The following is a 17,743-nucleotide window of genomic DNA, read 5'->3' as shown; positions in this document are numbered from 1 at the left end:
TTGCTTTTGCCAACATTTGCATTTTGCCAGATCGTTTAATTAACATTGTCATTGTTTTAACAGAATACATGATCACGGGGAGAATAAATTTCCGTCTAAAGGCATTTCTGGCGGCAAATTATTTGCATATGATTATGCTGAAGAAGGCATAATTATAAGAGTTACTGACTTTTTAATTAGCTAATACATAAAAAGAAATCCCAACTTGAAGTTAGTAAATAAATATTAGAAGTTTGTCATAGAAATGCTTTTAGTCATCCACACATTTTACATTTAAGCATGATGGTTGCATGTGCAATATAATATAGGCTTAACCCCACAGTGGACACCATGTTTAAAAGCTCCTTTCCTGTGTATTAGGCTAAAGATTAGTATGCTTGTAATTCCCAAGTTATTCTCAGATAAACAAGAAAAGAAAATTATACAGCTTTTCTGTTCTAGATTGTCCATGTAATAGAAACAAAATAGCTTTTTTTTTTTAATTGAAGGATTAATTAAAATAAATTACATAAAATGTAAGACATGGTTAAGAAATAAAAAAGCATAATGGAACATGTCTGGAGAAGTAAATTTTTATATGTTAAAAAATATATATATAGATTTTTCAATGCAAACATGAAAGGTTTAATATTCATAAAGCAACTAATGCCACAATTAAATTTAACTGTCAACAACAGTTTCTTTTAGACTATAAACCATTCCCCTGCCCCTGCCTGTTGGCATCAAAGATGTGACAGAATATGAGCAAATAACAGGTTATTAAAAGCATTGTTCACTGTTTTCTTAGAAAATACAGTCTTGCCCAAATCATTGTTTTATATACACATACACAGAGAGTTTGAATATAAATACTGAAGCACTGATCATTTTTGATCTGTGAGAGCTTTCAGAAGTTAGGACTCTTAGGACCAAACACTAAAGTTTGTCATAGCAAACCATGATTTTGGAATACAAGTTATTGTATTATTGTCTTCATGTTTCTAAAGCAATATTTAATTGAGGTTCTTTGTGAATGGTTAAATTTATTTCTTAATTTATATAGCTAAACACATATTATTATAGCATAAAATGTGGTTGATAAATTAATTCTTTGAGCCTGATGCAAGGCCTAATTAGTTCGGGGATTGCAAAGCTGAATTTGTGTTTTTAAAAACAACACCCAATGGATCAAGTTGATGAGAGGCTGATTGAATTATTTCTTTGTTTTCTTCCACAAGCTAATAAAGAAACTGAACCATACTGGACTCCATTGTTGTTTTAAGACAGAAAATGTATACTGGAACTGAAGTGAACCATCATTTTTAATTAACCAACTTCTCTGTGGTGATGTTATAATGAATGCATTTTTATTTTCATTTTTTTAAACAATACTATATGTAGAGTGGAAAAGCAACAGACAACCAAGAAAAAATATCAAGTGGCCAGCAACTTTTGTCAAAAAAGTAAATCAGATGGAAACATGAACTCATCTGAAAATTTTCCAGTCTCTATAAAGTTTCTATAATGATCCAAAATGATTTTTTTTAAATACATATCTATTTTTAAATATTTGGATGTCTTAAAAGTTGCATTTTTAATACCTAATGAAATTATGTAACATTTTCATGTTAAATTACAACAGCTGTTTCTCAAATAATTAGTATTTTAGAAAATTGTAACTTTTTTAAATGGTGGTATTTTGAGAGCTCTGCAGTCAATCTTCTACAGCAGAAAAAGTTAAGCTTCTTCTAACTGATGGGTGTAATGAGTATAGAATATTCCATTTAGCTTTGGAAAAGTGAAGATGATTTCTATTGACAGCTTGCATCTCACAATTAATTGGGGTAAGATGAGACAGCAGGCTGCATGGTCTTGTAATAAATGAAAGAGGCGGTAGGTGTCTGGCAATAATACTTTTCTGTGGTAATAGTGTCCTATATTAGTTTTATCATAACTAGCCTCTGAGACAATTTTAAGATAAAGTTTTCAGAAACTGGTGCCTGACACATGAGCTGCCATTTACTTCAAAGCTGTCAACAGGAGCGACTAGTAAAGAGCAGGAGTTTTTAATTTTCACCAAAATAGGGTTCAAAAACCACTTAATTAAAGCATCCATATAAACACATTTTATAATTGGTAGAAAGTTTTATAGAATGAATAAACAGATATTAGACTCTTTTAGAAAATCAGGGCAGAACTTAGTTGAATAATCTAATCTTTTAAATATAAAATAAATATGTGATGTTGATTCTAATCAAGTTAGTTTGATGCAGACTTGTCATGATGCATGAAAGCATAAAATTCCCAGACTTTTTCCCTCTCTTTTTTGTAGTTTGAAGAGCCATGATCAAATCTTTCTGTGTGTTTTTAATACAAGCGGATTTAAGTCATGATTGTTATGAATGGGGAGGCACTCTAGAAATTGTTCCACAATTTCCCCACTCAAAAGACTGAACTAATTTATTAACCAAAGTGCAGCTGACTCACATTTTTCAAATTATTCAAAGAGCATGCTCATTTACAATTATCACCACTCATGTAACTTGTTAAATAATTTATGACTGTCGAATGGGTGGAGCTGTAGCTGCCCATATCACTGGATAACATCAAAGGTTAATGTCATGCCAATAACCAGAGACAATATTCTATGATGTCTAATCACAAAAATTTAACAAACTGAGTGACAAGGTTGCAGTCTGTCTGAGGTATCGCCTTCCTTTCACCCAGTGTCAGCTGGTAGGAGTGGCAGAGCCAGAAATACTGTCTTGGACCATTAGTCTCACTGTAGTATCATAACGGATGTCTCATTATTGTTTTTTAAATGCATGCATGCAATATAGCGGCTTCTGAAATATGCCCAGTTTTGTTGTCTTATGAGTGAAAGCCCAAACTAGTGAAGCAAAAAAAGAAAAAAAAACAAAAAAAAAAAAACAAGCACGTATTTGAAAGAAAGAAAAAAAAGGTTTATGTAAATGTACTCACTCCTTATGCTATGAGGAACCTAAATAAAATCTGGTGATACCAATGACCTCAGAAGTCACATAATTAGATGAATAAGGTCCATCTGTGTGCAACATGATCTTGGTATTTATAGAGGTACATTAGCCCTGGTTTGAAAAGGTTCACAGACTAGCACATCTCTCCATAGGACCATAAACAGCACACTCCACAGTCCTTGGTATTATAGAAGAATTGCCTGGAGAGGAAAAAAAAAAAAAAATCTTTACTAAAATGTTAGCCACAAAGCCTTCTGGAAGGCTCCTCAAACATCTTGAAGAATGCCCTCGAGTCAGATGAGAGTAAACTGTAACTTTTGGCCATCAAGATGATAATCTAGGACAAGCTCCAAACCCATCATCAATCCAAGAGGGCCACCCTCAAACTGAAGCATGGTAGTGTCCACATCATGCGTGGAAATATTTCCATTGGCAGGGACTGGGATACTGATCAGAATTGAGAGAATGATGAACAGCTAAATGAAATAGAAAATGTACATGAGATTAAGTGACATGAAAATGTAAAGTTTCTGATGCTAAGCCTGTATTGATGTTTTTTCTGTTTCGTTGGTTATCAAATGGTAGAACAAAGTCCTTTGTTCTTGGATGTAGTTTGGAACTATAGAGTGAGGTAGAAGAGGGTTGATTTTTAATGTTGCTATTGCTCTACTCATTTTATTTTATTTTATTTTAAGATACATTTTGAATGAAAATCTGCATACGGTTTAGAGATGACTGATTTACTGCCTGCATCACGAAATATAATTTTCTAGATGAAATCATAGTTCTATAAATGCGTTGTGTGGGGAAGCCAGGTGTAATTGGATGGTGGTTGTGGCCACCACTGGCCAACCCTTGGCTCCAATAGTTATAGTCTCCAGGATTTAATTGGGGCCCAGTTTAATTATTTTCATTTTAACACACAGAATAGGAAGTCTAAGTAATATAAGACTCAAGTTTGATAACCCCTAGTTATACTTTTAAGTACAAACTTCATAATGGAATCTACTTCATCAGATCATGATGAAGTTCAACCATGTTTGTCTAAAAACTGACAATAAAGAGGCACCAGGGATTTAGACCAGACATAACCATAATGAACCCATATTTAATAAAAATAAATAAAGAAAAAAGAAATATTTTGTTTAGAACAGAAAAAAAGACCCAGATGAATGCTCAGCTGTGTGAAATGTCCATAATTATAAATAGTAAAACAATTAACTGACAGCAAAAAAGAAAATAGGAGAAGTTTGGAGGATGTGCGGTAACAAATATGTCAAATCTGAACTAACATTTTGGCACATGTGCATCATGAATCTACATCTCTACCTAGTGATGGAACAATTAGCCAAAAACAGGCATTAACACCTCAACAAATCTAAGTGTACTCCTCATTCGTAGTTCCTCAAAGCAGCGGGAGCCAATATCCTGCCATTGTTTACTTTTTTCTGCAAGAGTTACTCTGTAAGGAGGGCATCTTAGTCTAAAGGGACTGGGTGGAGGTAATGGAGTGAATGGCTTAACTAATGGGAGCTCTGTGTGAAAGAGAAAAAAATAGTTTATCAAGACAGGCAGTTTTCAGATTTATTTAAGTGTATGTCCTCATTCATTTCACTATGCGCCAGTTTTATATCATCCTCACAGCATGGACACATTAACATACTGAGAAGGATGATTTGGATGTTTTGAATTAAAAAACAGCTGCTGATTAGCATTCATCTCATACAACCCTAATGTCGTCAATGAAGAAAGAATAGAATAATAAAAAAGGGATATTCAGAAAACTGAGAAGCTAAACTGTGTGTAAGTTAAATATTAATGGGTTTAAAGTCAGATTGAGGGAAAATGAGATTATGCCAACACATGGAATGGAAAACTGGAAATAAAACTGGAAATACCTGATTAACATGCAAACCTAACTATAGTTTTAATTGTTTTTAAAAGGGCCACCAGCAAACTGGCCAGTAGAAGTAAATGCAACTTTAGCTAATGGAACCATAATGACCAGTGGGAAAAAGGTTTCCATTTGAATCTAGTATGTTTAGCAGCCAGAGCATAGTGGCCATGACAGCTGATAAACTTTGAAGCATCTCAGCTGTTGCTTCACCTCTAAGAACTGACAATTGACACAACAAAACTACAGGCCTAATAGTAGCAGAAATCAAGACGAGAGGAGCCGACATTTCAGGCTGTTCCACATTTTTTGACACCTCCGCCAAGTGGTAGAAAACTGCAGCAGGTGTGTCTGGAAAGCAGTTCTAAGCTCTGATGCTGAGGAGATTCAGCACAACACCAGGTTCATAAAGATATATGCTTTCCTCTGATAGATTCTGATGAATGATTAAAACCAGCAAGCTGAGAAAAAAGACTTTGGAGTGCAGCAACATGCATATTTAGCCCAAAGGTTGCTGGTTCGATCCCGGCCCGAAGAGCTCATGTCGAGGTGTCCCTGAGCAAGGCACCAAACCAATAATTGCTCCTGATGGTTGAGCATCTTGCATGGTAGCTTCCGCCATCAGTGTGTGAATGTGTGTGTGAATGGATGAATGTAAATCGCTTTGGGTAAAAGCACTATATAAGCACAGACCATTTACCATTTTAACCATTTACCATAATTAGAAGTGAAATATCAAATAAAAAAACACTGCTTTACATGAAATAAAAAGAAAAGAATTAATCCCAGGGCAATAAAAAGATTATAATATTAATCTTATAAAAATAAATAGCTGCAAGGGTTAAATAAAAACGAGTTACCCTGTTTATAGTTTTGCATTTGAACCAGCCAGGATTCTGCTCAACAGGCCAATCTTACCCAGTGTTTATTTATTTCTCTATTTTTATTGTAGTCTCCCTTCTTGGAGCAGTGAATTTCTAGGTTACTGTCATGTGGGTGAATGGTTGCATGCTTCCGCATACTGAACTTCAGCTTGGGTAGAATATCAAAATGCCCTCAAGGTAAATAGAGGATTTTTTTTTCTTTTGTTTTCTTTTTTAACATTAAGTTTGAAAGAGTTACTTCTTTCATTCATTAGTTATGTAACTCTTTAGAACAGAATAAATTAATACTAAATGAGAAGAGTGGGAAAAGAAAAGAGAGAAAAAAAAAACATTATTTCTGTGCAAAAACCTCCTTGATTATAAAGTACAGTTTAAAGATCAAATATGTAAAAAAAAGAAAGTGCTTTCTAAAAGGAAAAAAGGAAATAATTTCACATTGGTCACATTTATGGTTGAATGTATGATTATATAGGATAACATATAGTATTTAGTTCTTCATAAAATCACTAATGAACACTACAGTAAAAGTTAATTTATAGTTCGAAATTAAAAATTCAACATTCATTATATTCATTCTATACATGTTTAAAATGAGGGAAACAAAATTACAATCCACAGATTGTGAGGTAAAGTATAAAAGTAGTTCTTGCTACAGGTTACATTAAGCCTAACACATAATAAATTTAAACTAACATTTACAAACTATAGATGTTTCCTTAGATCCATCTAGGAAATCTGTGTTAAAAAAATGAACCAAAGTCAGCTGACAGGAGCCAGTTTCTAAAAGTAATCTTTTGCTTAAACCATTTAGGGGATGAAAATACTGTAAGGTCTTTACTTCTTTGTGTTAAAGAAATGCTTTTAACCTTTTAATAGCTGCCATTGTTCAGTGTTGTCAAACCTAAAACCATCTCTAGCTGCCAATGCAGGATAACACCTCAGCTTTGGCCACACACTTTCAAGTCTGGCATAATGTTCTTGATATGGAGATCTCATAAATATCACAGTCAGCTGAAGTAAAATCTAATATATACAAAGATACTCTTACTAAGCTGATTTTTTCAACCATGGCCATCTTCTGCCACAGTGAGTTAGTTATGTGGCGATCAGTTCTGGTTCTTCTTGCATGTTGTTAATGGTTCTGGCTTTATGCCCTCTTGACTGTAACGTCTTGGACAAAAATCTTAACATCTGAAACGTGTTTCCTTTGTGCTCAGTGTTAGATAGTGACAAAGTTTCATTATTGGATTACCACTGTAAGGCAATAGATCTCAATTACTTAAGCAAGGAAAAGTGTTTTTTTTCCTCCCTTTTTTCCAGGCTGGAGTAATCTCCAAATGGATTGTCTATTTTCTAAAGTGGAAAGAGGGTTCTTCTGTCTTGGTAGAGATAAAAGGATATACAAGGCTTTGATGGTTGCTGTAGTTTTAACAGCAACAACATGAAATAATAGGATTTGTGAGAACACATTCAAAGAGCATTTTTTTAAAAAAAAATATGCTTAAATTTAATGTTTTGAAAAGAAAACAATTTATGTTAACAATGTGTTTTAATTAGAGATGCACTAATCCACTTTTTGGAGGTTCTGACCTGATTCTGACATCTAAAATTTGGATATTGGTCGATACCGATATTTTCCAACATGAAATCAGCCTACGTGAACATTATTGTGATTATGGTCAATATTGCTGTTGTTGTTATTGTATAAAGTTTCATTAGGCTGCAGTAAAACAGACATCACTTCAGAATTAGAGAGCCACTAATAAACCAAATTAATCTGCAATATCGGCTCAGAGGGCTTGTTTCCACTGCAGAGGACCTCTGGTCATGAACGCCATGAACTTCATCATGAACGTCTTCATGAAGCAGATTTGCAAGAACATTTTGTTCAGTTTGAAGATCCTACAAATGGGACTGTGCTAGGTGTGAATTATAAAAATGCTCCACAGTTTTACATGCTTTAGTGAAAGCATCGCTAACATGGCGCTGTGAAATGAGCCTGTCATGCTCAACAAGCTGCGTATCTGCAAAACAACCCTAAACTAGAGATTCCCACGTCATGCAGGATTACAGCATTTAAAATAGTGGACTTTTCCAGAATTATCATTGACAGATGTGTGATACCACTAATTTTATTTTCAATCTGCTGCTCATTATTTTCTCCTCCACTTTTTAGCTGGACAACATTTTACCCTGGAAACTTTGGCTGTACACATATTTCAAGTTGCTGTCTTGCTTTTTTATGTTTCCAAACTAAAATAAAACCTGCTGCACTGGCAAAGGCAACTCATTCCCCATCAGATTATGTAACGCTGCGTCTGAACTAGAAATTCAGAATAAAAAACTAAATCATATATAATTATTTAGAGTTTAAAGGAAATTTGTGGATCTGTGAAGTGGATCGAGGAATATCCAATATCTGATCCGTCAATCACATCTATATCAGAGCATGATAATGATATTGGATCGGATTGGTCCCACTTCTAGTTCATGTAAAACTAACTACACATTGAGATAAACATGCTTCCCTTCCTGATGTATTTTGAAAATCCAGTTTTGTGCAATAAAAATATACATTACCCCTCCAAAATAAAAAGTCATCACCTGTTTTTAACCAAGCAAATAGGCCTTCCATTTGCTAATTCCTGCATGAATTATTATGTTTTAAATGGCAACAAGTTATTCAACCTTAACTGATCCAGTGAGTAGCATCTTGTTTCTTATACAACCATGTCGGAAATCACATCCTGTGGTTGTGTTAAAGTTGTAAATCTGTTTCAGAAGAGTCAGATTACTAGCATGCATCAAGTAAAGAAAGCACCTTTGGAAATTGCAGAAAATATTAAAATTGGGTTAAGAACTGTCCAACACATTATTATAAAGTGGCAGGATATAAGGGAACTATGAAGAAATATAGTCAGAAAAAAAATCTTTAATGACCATGATCAACAATCACATAAATGTTTGGGGAAGTCCTATCATAAATAAACAGGAGCAGAATTCAGGGCTATTTTTAACAGTTTAATAGCAGTTTAGTTTAATTTAAAAGTAAGCGCATCTCCACATGCACAATGTAAAGGGATTCAATATTGGGAAATAAACAGCTGTTAGCATAAGAAAACCACTAAACCAGGAGGCTAATCAGAGGAAAAAATATGGAGCATAAAAATTGGACTTTGGAGCAATGGAAGACAGTCATGTGGTCTGATGAGTTCATAATGACCCTGCTCCAGAGTGATGGGAGGATCAGGGTAAGAAGAGAGGCAGCTGAAGTGATGCAGCCATCATACCTAGTGTCTACTGTACAAGCCTGTGGGGGCAGTCTATGATCTGGGGTCGCTGCAGTTGGTCAGGTCTATGTTCAGCAGCGTTATGTGCGCAAAGAATGAGGTCAAATGATACCTGAATATAAGGGTTATTCCATCAGTTGACTTTTCTTCCCTAACGGCATGAGCATATTCTAAGATGACAATGACAGTATTCACTGGGCTTAAATTGTTGTTAAATTGAGAGAGTGGTTCAGGGAGCATGAGATATTATTTTTCACACATGGATTGACCACCATGGAGAATGTTTTGGTCGGACTCCCATTATCAATACAAGGTCTTGGTAAAAAAATGAATACAACAAATCTGAACTAATCTGGACATCGCCGGAGTTTATCGAAACAATGCCACAGTGGATGTGTGCTGTAAGCGCGATCCAATGAAAGATTATTGTGCGAATTTGTTTCAGATAGAGAGTGTATTTTAAATCTGTCCTTTTTTAATATATTTTCTTTACTGTGTTGTGTATAGTCAAAGAAAAAAAATGGAACAAACGGGGGCATCCACATATGTAGAGAATTCAGAGATAACATGATATATATCAGCATAAAATACATGGTCATGATGCAACAACAATAATGGATTTCTTTAGAATATTTATGCAAAAAGTTTTGATTAGCTTGGCCATTAAAATGAAAATGTGCAATAGTTGCTTCTAATCTTCCCAACCCTTTCTGATCAGTAGTTCAATTCCCTAATTAAAAACTTTCTGCAGCATGTGCTTGAAAGGTTATAGTGCTCATGAGGTTACAACTTCTTCCTTTATCTCATAATATTTATGGTCTATGTGTTTTATCAATTAAAATTACCCAGAGTCTTATTACATTTCCAAATCCTTTGTCATTTCAAGCCTTTCCGTTGACATTTGAGGTGTTCTTTTTAAAGTATTATAGTGTAATATAGAGCTTTAAGTACAATACTGGAAGTGTGGCCTTTTGAAACATATTATGTTGTGAAAGCATTGGAGAGAAGGACCATTTATTATTTTCTGGTTTCATCTGGTTTTATCTGATTTTATATCTGTTTACTAGTCTGTTGTGCTCATGTTTTATTCATTGTACTTTATTAATTTTTTTTATTATGTTTACTAAATTATTGATTTTTCAAAATTTAATTCTCTTGTGTTTGTAAATGCACAATGAAAATGAAAAATGAAAAAAATTCTTCAATATTATGGAGATTTACTTTACTAATAGGTTTCACAGCAATTTCTCCTTTATTGGCTAATAATGACTTATTTCCATTACAGAGGAAAAACAAAATGAGCTTTAAAAAGGATACGTTGACATTATGTATCTCTTGTGACTTAAAACCACATTACATGCAAGTCTATTGATCCACTGGACCATGCTTCCAGTTCACATGAAGTAGAACAGGAGAGAAATAACATTTTCTGGTATGCTGCAAGTTGTAATAACACAGAAGCACAACTCACATGCAGACAAAATATAAATGCTGATGCAACATCATCATGCCTGCATGATCGGCCCGCCCACACACGGAAAGATAACGGCTTTGAAAGCAGCTTGAAATGGGTCACTGAGGTTAGGACACATTCTCATGGGATAAATGATGGACAAGAGCTGTACAATACATTTTTTTATATATTTTATTTTCAAATACATGTTTCACAGATATTAATGTGCTGATGCACATAAATTGGATGCATCAGGTCTGTGGCATCATTTATCAAACATTCAATGTTTAATCAACAGCTTTGTCCACAGTGGACTATGAAGAACTCTCCAACTGACAAGCTACTTGTGTTTCCCACTACAATGAAGCTGAAATCGAACCGCTAGCAGAGGGAATCAATATACGTGTAAACCAGAGCTTGTTTCAACCTAAACTGTTGAGGTCCACTGGGAAAAGCCAAATAGAAATTTGTATTCAAACCTGTTGTCTTGTTGACTGAGGACAGCTGAAAACCATTTTAGAGTGCTTTGCTTACAGTATATACAATTTATTTCTACTGTGTATCCCCTCCTCCTTTATGGATCCCTATTTTAAAAAGCAATAATAATGTTAGCTTTGAGCCTTTACATTTTCTTCTCACAGTAAGCGCGAATGCTTTTGTATCTGTGGACAAAAGCATTGCTTACTCAAAAATCAGCACAAATGCAATCAAAGTCGCACAAAGAAACACTCCGTGGAGCATCAGGCCAATATTTGAGTGTGGGGATGAGTGCAGATTGTTTTGTGTTTACTCATCAAAGGAAAGAATTGGAATTTCAATACTTCGCTTTCATAGTTGTCAAGTTTATAACAAACTGAGATGTTTTGAAATGGGTTTTATCTGCAAATCCTTTTTTAATAGCTGTTTTACATAATTATACAAGCTGCATGCATTGAGTGATGTACACCACTCTGCATGTAATATCTTGTAAAAGATACAATTTTTTATTTTTATTTTTCTTTGTAAATACAGAAATTTTTACTATAACTTGACACAAATCCACCATGCAAATGCTGCATTTTTCTAACTACATGTTCTTTGTTTTAGATGGAACTATAATCTTTCAATAATCATAATCATTGTTTTTGTGCTTATACTGTAGCAAATAGTGAAATATGCTTTATAACTGTCATCCGATCTAACATCATCTGTGGCCTTACAAGTAACACCCCAGTTAGGGCTGTTACTCTGGATTTACAACAGATTAGTTCACTTATGACAACCAGCTCATGCTGTAATTTGAAACAATTTATGTGGGCACAGATAAATCTTATTTGACGGGGGCATTAGTTCACAACATTTGTCACTTTTCCAGAAAGAACCGAAACACAATTTTATAGTTGTCTAATAGAACATGTCATCCTACCCATGTCTTTGCTTTCCAAAATTGCTGCAAACTAATGCATGCTGTCACTGGTGACATTATCTCTAAACCTTTTAAACTGCTCTTTTACTGGCTTATAATGACATCATAACTGTTGTTATAATCAATAATAACAGCCTGAACTGTGATGAGGAGTTCCTTGATGGGTTTTCAGTTTACTCTAGTGTTTTGAGGAGCTAATACATGCGAACAAAACAAGGAGGAAACACAGGCTTTACCCACACAAATATGGTTATCAATAACATGTGAATGAAGATTTTAATAGCTGAAAAGATTTTCTTTTGGAAAACTGTATCCAGGTTGAACTCTGGTTTTCTGTGTTTCTGTGTTATGTTGAGCAAGGTTTTATTTGCAGAATAAGACTGAACGATTATCATCATGGCTTGAAGTCAGAATATGTCCCTTTTACATGTCAACTGACAGGACAGCAATGAGGCTTACCCATGCTCCTGACAAGATCTCACACGTTTGCATAGAAATGTTTGCTAAATACACTGAGAAACGGAATTAGCAGATTGCACTAGTGAGGTCAATGCTAAATTATCCAAAATAGAACCAGCCGCCAATGTTACCATCTATGGACAGGACCAGATCTGACTGCCTGTTAATGGAACAACTTTGAGAATAAAGTGGTTGTTGCTGCAGGATGGAGAGATATTTTTCTCTGCTGAGGTTGAAAGAGCTTTTTTTCCCACAGGGGAAGACAATGTGATGAGATTACCTGCTAGTATCAAAAGAGTGTATGCTTACTACTATTTAGCAAGCAATGTTGGATTTTGCTTTACAGAAACAACCTTTTCACAGTACAGGCAAGGAGCTTAGGAAATATACTAATAGCATGTGGGAAAATATGGAAATAGCAGCCTAATACTTTAATTTAATTTAATTTATTATTTATTTAATTTTTCTTTTTATTTGGAGTCTGAAGGGAAAACCTGCAAAACAAAATCTAAACAAAACAAAAACAAAACTGACAGACAGACACACTTGCTTCTCAAAACTTTGTGAACTTTATTACAGCAGAACCTCACCTGTCATGTACAATAATTAAACTAATAATTATCATATATTATTTTAATATTTGGCCACTGGTTTGTGTTACAAATGTATTTTCTGTATTGCTCCAATTATCTTTAATGTTATCTGAAGTAAAATCACAGAATTTGTGCAGTTCCTGATCAAATACATGGCAGAAACCTGAGATGAGGCAGCGGTGAGCCTCACCTCTGAATGCATACAGGCACACTGGGTTGTAAGGATTTATTATACACCATGACTTTCTACAGTCTTGTAATGTCTTTAATGTAAGTGTGTGATATAATTATTCTCGCTGATCAAACAATAAACTACAGACAGAACCTTGAGGGGGCGCACGTGAGCTGGCAGGTGCTTGTTGCTGCTGTGCTAAAGCGTTAGCTAAAGTCAGCAGGTCATGTGGTGGTGCAGTGGTTTCTTTATTTTATGCTCCGTTTCGTCGGACTCCCCAGATGGAGGATTATATATCTAAAATGAAAAGTTGAAAATAAACATAGAGGTGGAATGATACAGATCAATAAAGACTTTCTTCTTTGGTCATTAGAGAGATCTTTTCATGGAGCAGGATAGGCTCATGGACTTCATATTCAAATTACGGTAAGACCACAAATGCATGTTTTCTTTTTATAAAAATAGATGAGACTAAAAAAAGATTAATAAATAGAAATAAAAAAAAAAAAAAATATTTGAATCCTTCTACTTTTTCTTGTTATGCTCTTGATGAGCAACCTGTAATAAAATCATCAGAATTTCAAGTTTTAAAAACAACTAAGAATTTAACTGAGGATCAAAACTGAATTTGTGTTCACATCTCTATAATTTACTTTGTTTAGAATGATATGAAATATGAACACATAAAGTGAGCAAATTTGCTTTATTCATCGTCTCTTGCTGCTATAAAAGGTTATTTCTAGGCCAAATACTTGCTTGTGTGTGTGTTTGTGTTGTGTGAATGTGAGAGAGGAATGCTGATGGGATATGAAACATTTCCTGTGGTCAAAATGCTGCCAGTTGAATAAAAGTTGAGTATTTACAATTATAAATCGGACTCTAAAGGAGTCAGTGCCTCACCAGCCACGAACCTCACCACACCTTACTGGTTACTGCATTTATTAATCCTGGAAAATAACATTTTGTCAGTAGTGCAAGTCAGTGAGCATAACTTATATAGATTTAGGTTGTTCTGGTATATGATTTTTAAATAATATAAATATATTCTGATATGACTTGTTGAGCTTATAATAAGCAAGATATCACACTATAAGTTTACACATATATCTAAATCAACCACCAAACAAATATTAAATAAATACATAAGTAAATTACATTTTACCTAATTTCACACACCAATGACAAGTACATGATTTTATCTTTAAACACTCTAAAGAATTCTGTCACAGCCTGTTTTGTAACTTTTATATGACCCTGGAAACACATTTTGTAACTGAGTCACCTGTACTATTAGCAGTATGTTCCTGTCATGGCAATGTACAGCATCATTTTCATGGATTAAGCGTAACTACTGCTGATATTGTCTCAATTTTTCTTGCATTTTGTCTAATGTAAGTAAGTCAGATTTGTTTCTTGTGAGGGTTGGACTCCAACACGGTTACCCTCTACCACCAATTCTGTTCAAAACTTTCATGGATAGAATGTCTAGGTTCAGTCGAGGTGTTGATGGGATTCGGTTTGGTGGCCTCAGGGTTGGGTCTCTGCTACTTGCAGATGATGTGGTTCTGTTGGCTTCATCAGGCTGTAATTTCCAGCTTTCGCTGGAGTGAATTCTTAGCCGAGTGTGAAGTATTTGGGATGAGAATCAGCACTTCCAAATCTACATATCTGGGGTTCTGCTTTAGCAGCTTCCCCCACGAGCCGACCCCAGATAAACAGCAAAAAAATGGATGGATGGATGGATGGATGGATGGATGAATGGATGGATGGATAGATGGATGAATGGATGGATGGATAGATGGATGAATGGATGGATGGATTCATTAAGATCCAATTTAAATAAATCCACATTAGCTCCAGTTATATTAACTATGTTCCTACAAGCCAACTTGTAAAAAATAATTGTGAAGGAAAAAGAGATGCCAATCGAAGGTCACTTGTTGAAAATTTGATGAGGTTAGCCCCAGGTTAGCAAACTGTAGTGTAGCTAAATAGGCAAAGTACTGAATAAACAGCCTCTTGTGTGTTAGTGGACAACTTTAAACTTGCAGTCTAATTTGCACATAACTTGGTTTACTTCATGGTTTTGCACAGTTTAGGACTGGATTAACAGCTACTGTTACCAGTTTTAAAAAAAAATCTAGCACACAAAATTTGGAAATGGGAAAGTTTTCTCTTTTTTTTATTTATTTATTTTTTTATTATTTACTTTTTTGTTCGTCTTTTTTTTTAATTATGGATGTGTTCTGAATGAGTTCCAGTGACCCAAATATCTTAATACCTTAATGCAGCCCCCAGAGGAAACAGGCATAGGATGGATGGATTGACATATTTGACTTCATGCTCTTTTTTTCCCCATTTCACCCTCAAAGAAACTTTTAACCTTAATTCCTAATGGTATACTCACTGTAATGGACATTATAGCATCTAGGTGCCACTAGAGGGGCTTTATGCTTTTTCTCGTGTTCCATTAGAAATAAGTTTTATAAAAGATACCATGAGGAGGGGGGGACACATTTATCAGGTTTTGAGACTAGTTTCACTCAGCAGTATTATATACAGACAGATGATGGTCTTTTCAAATCTGCCTCTTAAATGCCTAAAGGTTACACAGCGTTACTAGTTTACCTTTACAGAGTCAGTTCCTGTGTACTCTCCTGAATTCATCTCAGTATACAATATGTCTCATCGGCACATACACACACACGGCCAATCAAACATGCAAGTCCTCTGGTAGTGTTGCTATCTTTGGTCTCTGCAGCTTTCATTTTGAAGGGCCTTCAAAACACCGATGATAAAACAACAAGAACTGTCTCACATGTGGTTTCTCTTGGCAGCTACTCTGAATTCTCATATGTCGTGGATTGGTGACAATGAATTAAATACTGATTCATGAAGGGGATGGATATTTAGGGTAGTTGAAGAGAATTTACACAGTTCTTTAGACATAAGGCAGGGAATAAAAAAAAAATCTATCTATCTATCTATCTATCTATCTATCTATCTATCTATCTATCTATCTATCTATCTATATATATATATATATATATATATATGTATTTTTATTTTTTTCATTACCTGCTGTTAGTAACATGTAAGATTATAGCTGGGGCTCTTGTCTCTATGGAAAGCAAGTGAAACACCCCACACATTCATGGACTTTGTTAGTAGCCAGAGAAAATGGAGAAGACAGCACCAGCAAACTCAGCTTAAACTTATTTCTCACAAAAACAATATAAAAAAAAAGGTTACCGCTATTGGGAAACTATACACTTCTCCTGACTTTAGTGTCATTACCCTACATGTACTGTAATCCTTTGCTGCATAATTAATCTAGTGTTTTGTTTTTCTTTTATTTTTATTTTCCTTTGCTGGCCTAGTGTTTTTGTTTTTATGTCTCTGTGCTCTCCTTCTCATCCAGTGACTGTTGCAGAAAGATAGCCACCATTCCTGAATTTGCTTCTGCAGGAGGTCTCTTCCTGTTAAACGTGAGATGTAATTTCTTCTGTTGCTCTCCACTCCATGAATACTTATTCTGTCAATTTCCCTAATATAATTGTTGGCCTGAATTAGTGCTATAGCCTAAATATTAAGTTAAACTAGACTAATGTATAAGTTGAAGACAGCTGTAACACAGAAAGGCTATGAAATGGGAACTCCAGCACAATATAAACAGAAGTAAATGTGATATGTCATTATTAAAATAATAAATGAAAAACAAACAAGCAAAAAATCAAACAAAAACACACACTAAAGCTCTTACCATTTCAGTTTGACTCATCTGCTGCATTTTGGTTGCCAAGTTTCTTTCCAAGGTGGTGATTCATTGGTCAAAAACTAACAGTATTCATAATCGGTGCAATATATTAATGCATAAAAGCTCAACCTAAACTTTATTAATACATCCTCTAAAATCTGCTATAATGCCCCCAATTTTAGCTACTTGTTGGGGTCAGTAATGTACAAATACTAATGTTATATTCAGTCTTAATTGTAAAGATGCTTTTATCCTTTCTCACATAATGCACTCGGGGTGAATTAATAGGATGGAGAGCTTTTGTGAATGCTTGACATGTGTTCCTGTTTTTACTGTTGCATGTATTACTTTATACTTTCCATTTTCTGGTATTAAATGGTATTTTCTGCTCCTCATATTTTTATGCTGTATTTTTAATACCACTTTGTATTTTCCCTTTTGCTTTTTATTGATTTTTTTGTATACTTTGTTCCTCTAAGGGATCTATTTTTAACCTGGTGAGGAATATATAAGCAAATATTTATGTAATTACAATGAAAGATGAACAAATAATGCAGTTGTTAGACACAGGATTATAAATCTAATTTCTATCTCTTATACAATGGACATTGTTTCTGTAAGTGGCTGACACTGTAATGACTTGTTATGGTCAATAGTGAAATGTTAGGAAATATTATTAATGCATGTTGGAATGAGACAAACTGGATGCTTTTACTACAACCCTCGCAGTTACTGTTATGATATTGATCCCGCTGTCTCTAGATTTATCTTCAACATAAATAATGTTCTGGTGCTGGCAATGTCGTCTACTTACGATCACTGGGTCATGTGCAACTGCAGTCTCATGCCAAACATAAATGA

The sequence above is a fragment of the Melanotaenia boesemani genome, chromosome 12 (genome assembly GCF_017639745.1).
Source record: "Melanotaenia boesemani isolate fMelBoe1 chromosome 12, fMelBoe1.pri, whole genome shotgun sequence".
In the NCBI taxonomy this organism is placed as follows: domain Eukaryota; kingdom Metazoa; phylum Chordata; class Actinopteri; order Atheriniformes; family Melanotaeniidae; genus Melanotaenia; species Melanotaenia boesemani.
This window is presented reverse-complemented; position numbering follows the sequence as displayed.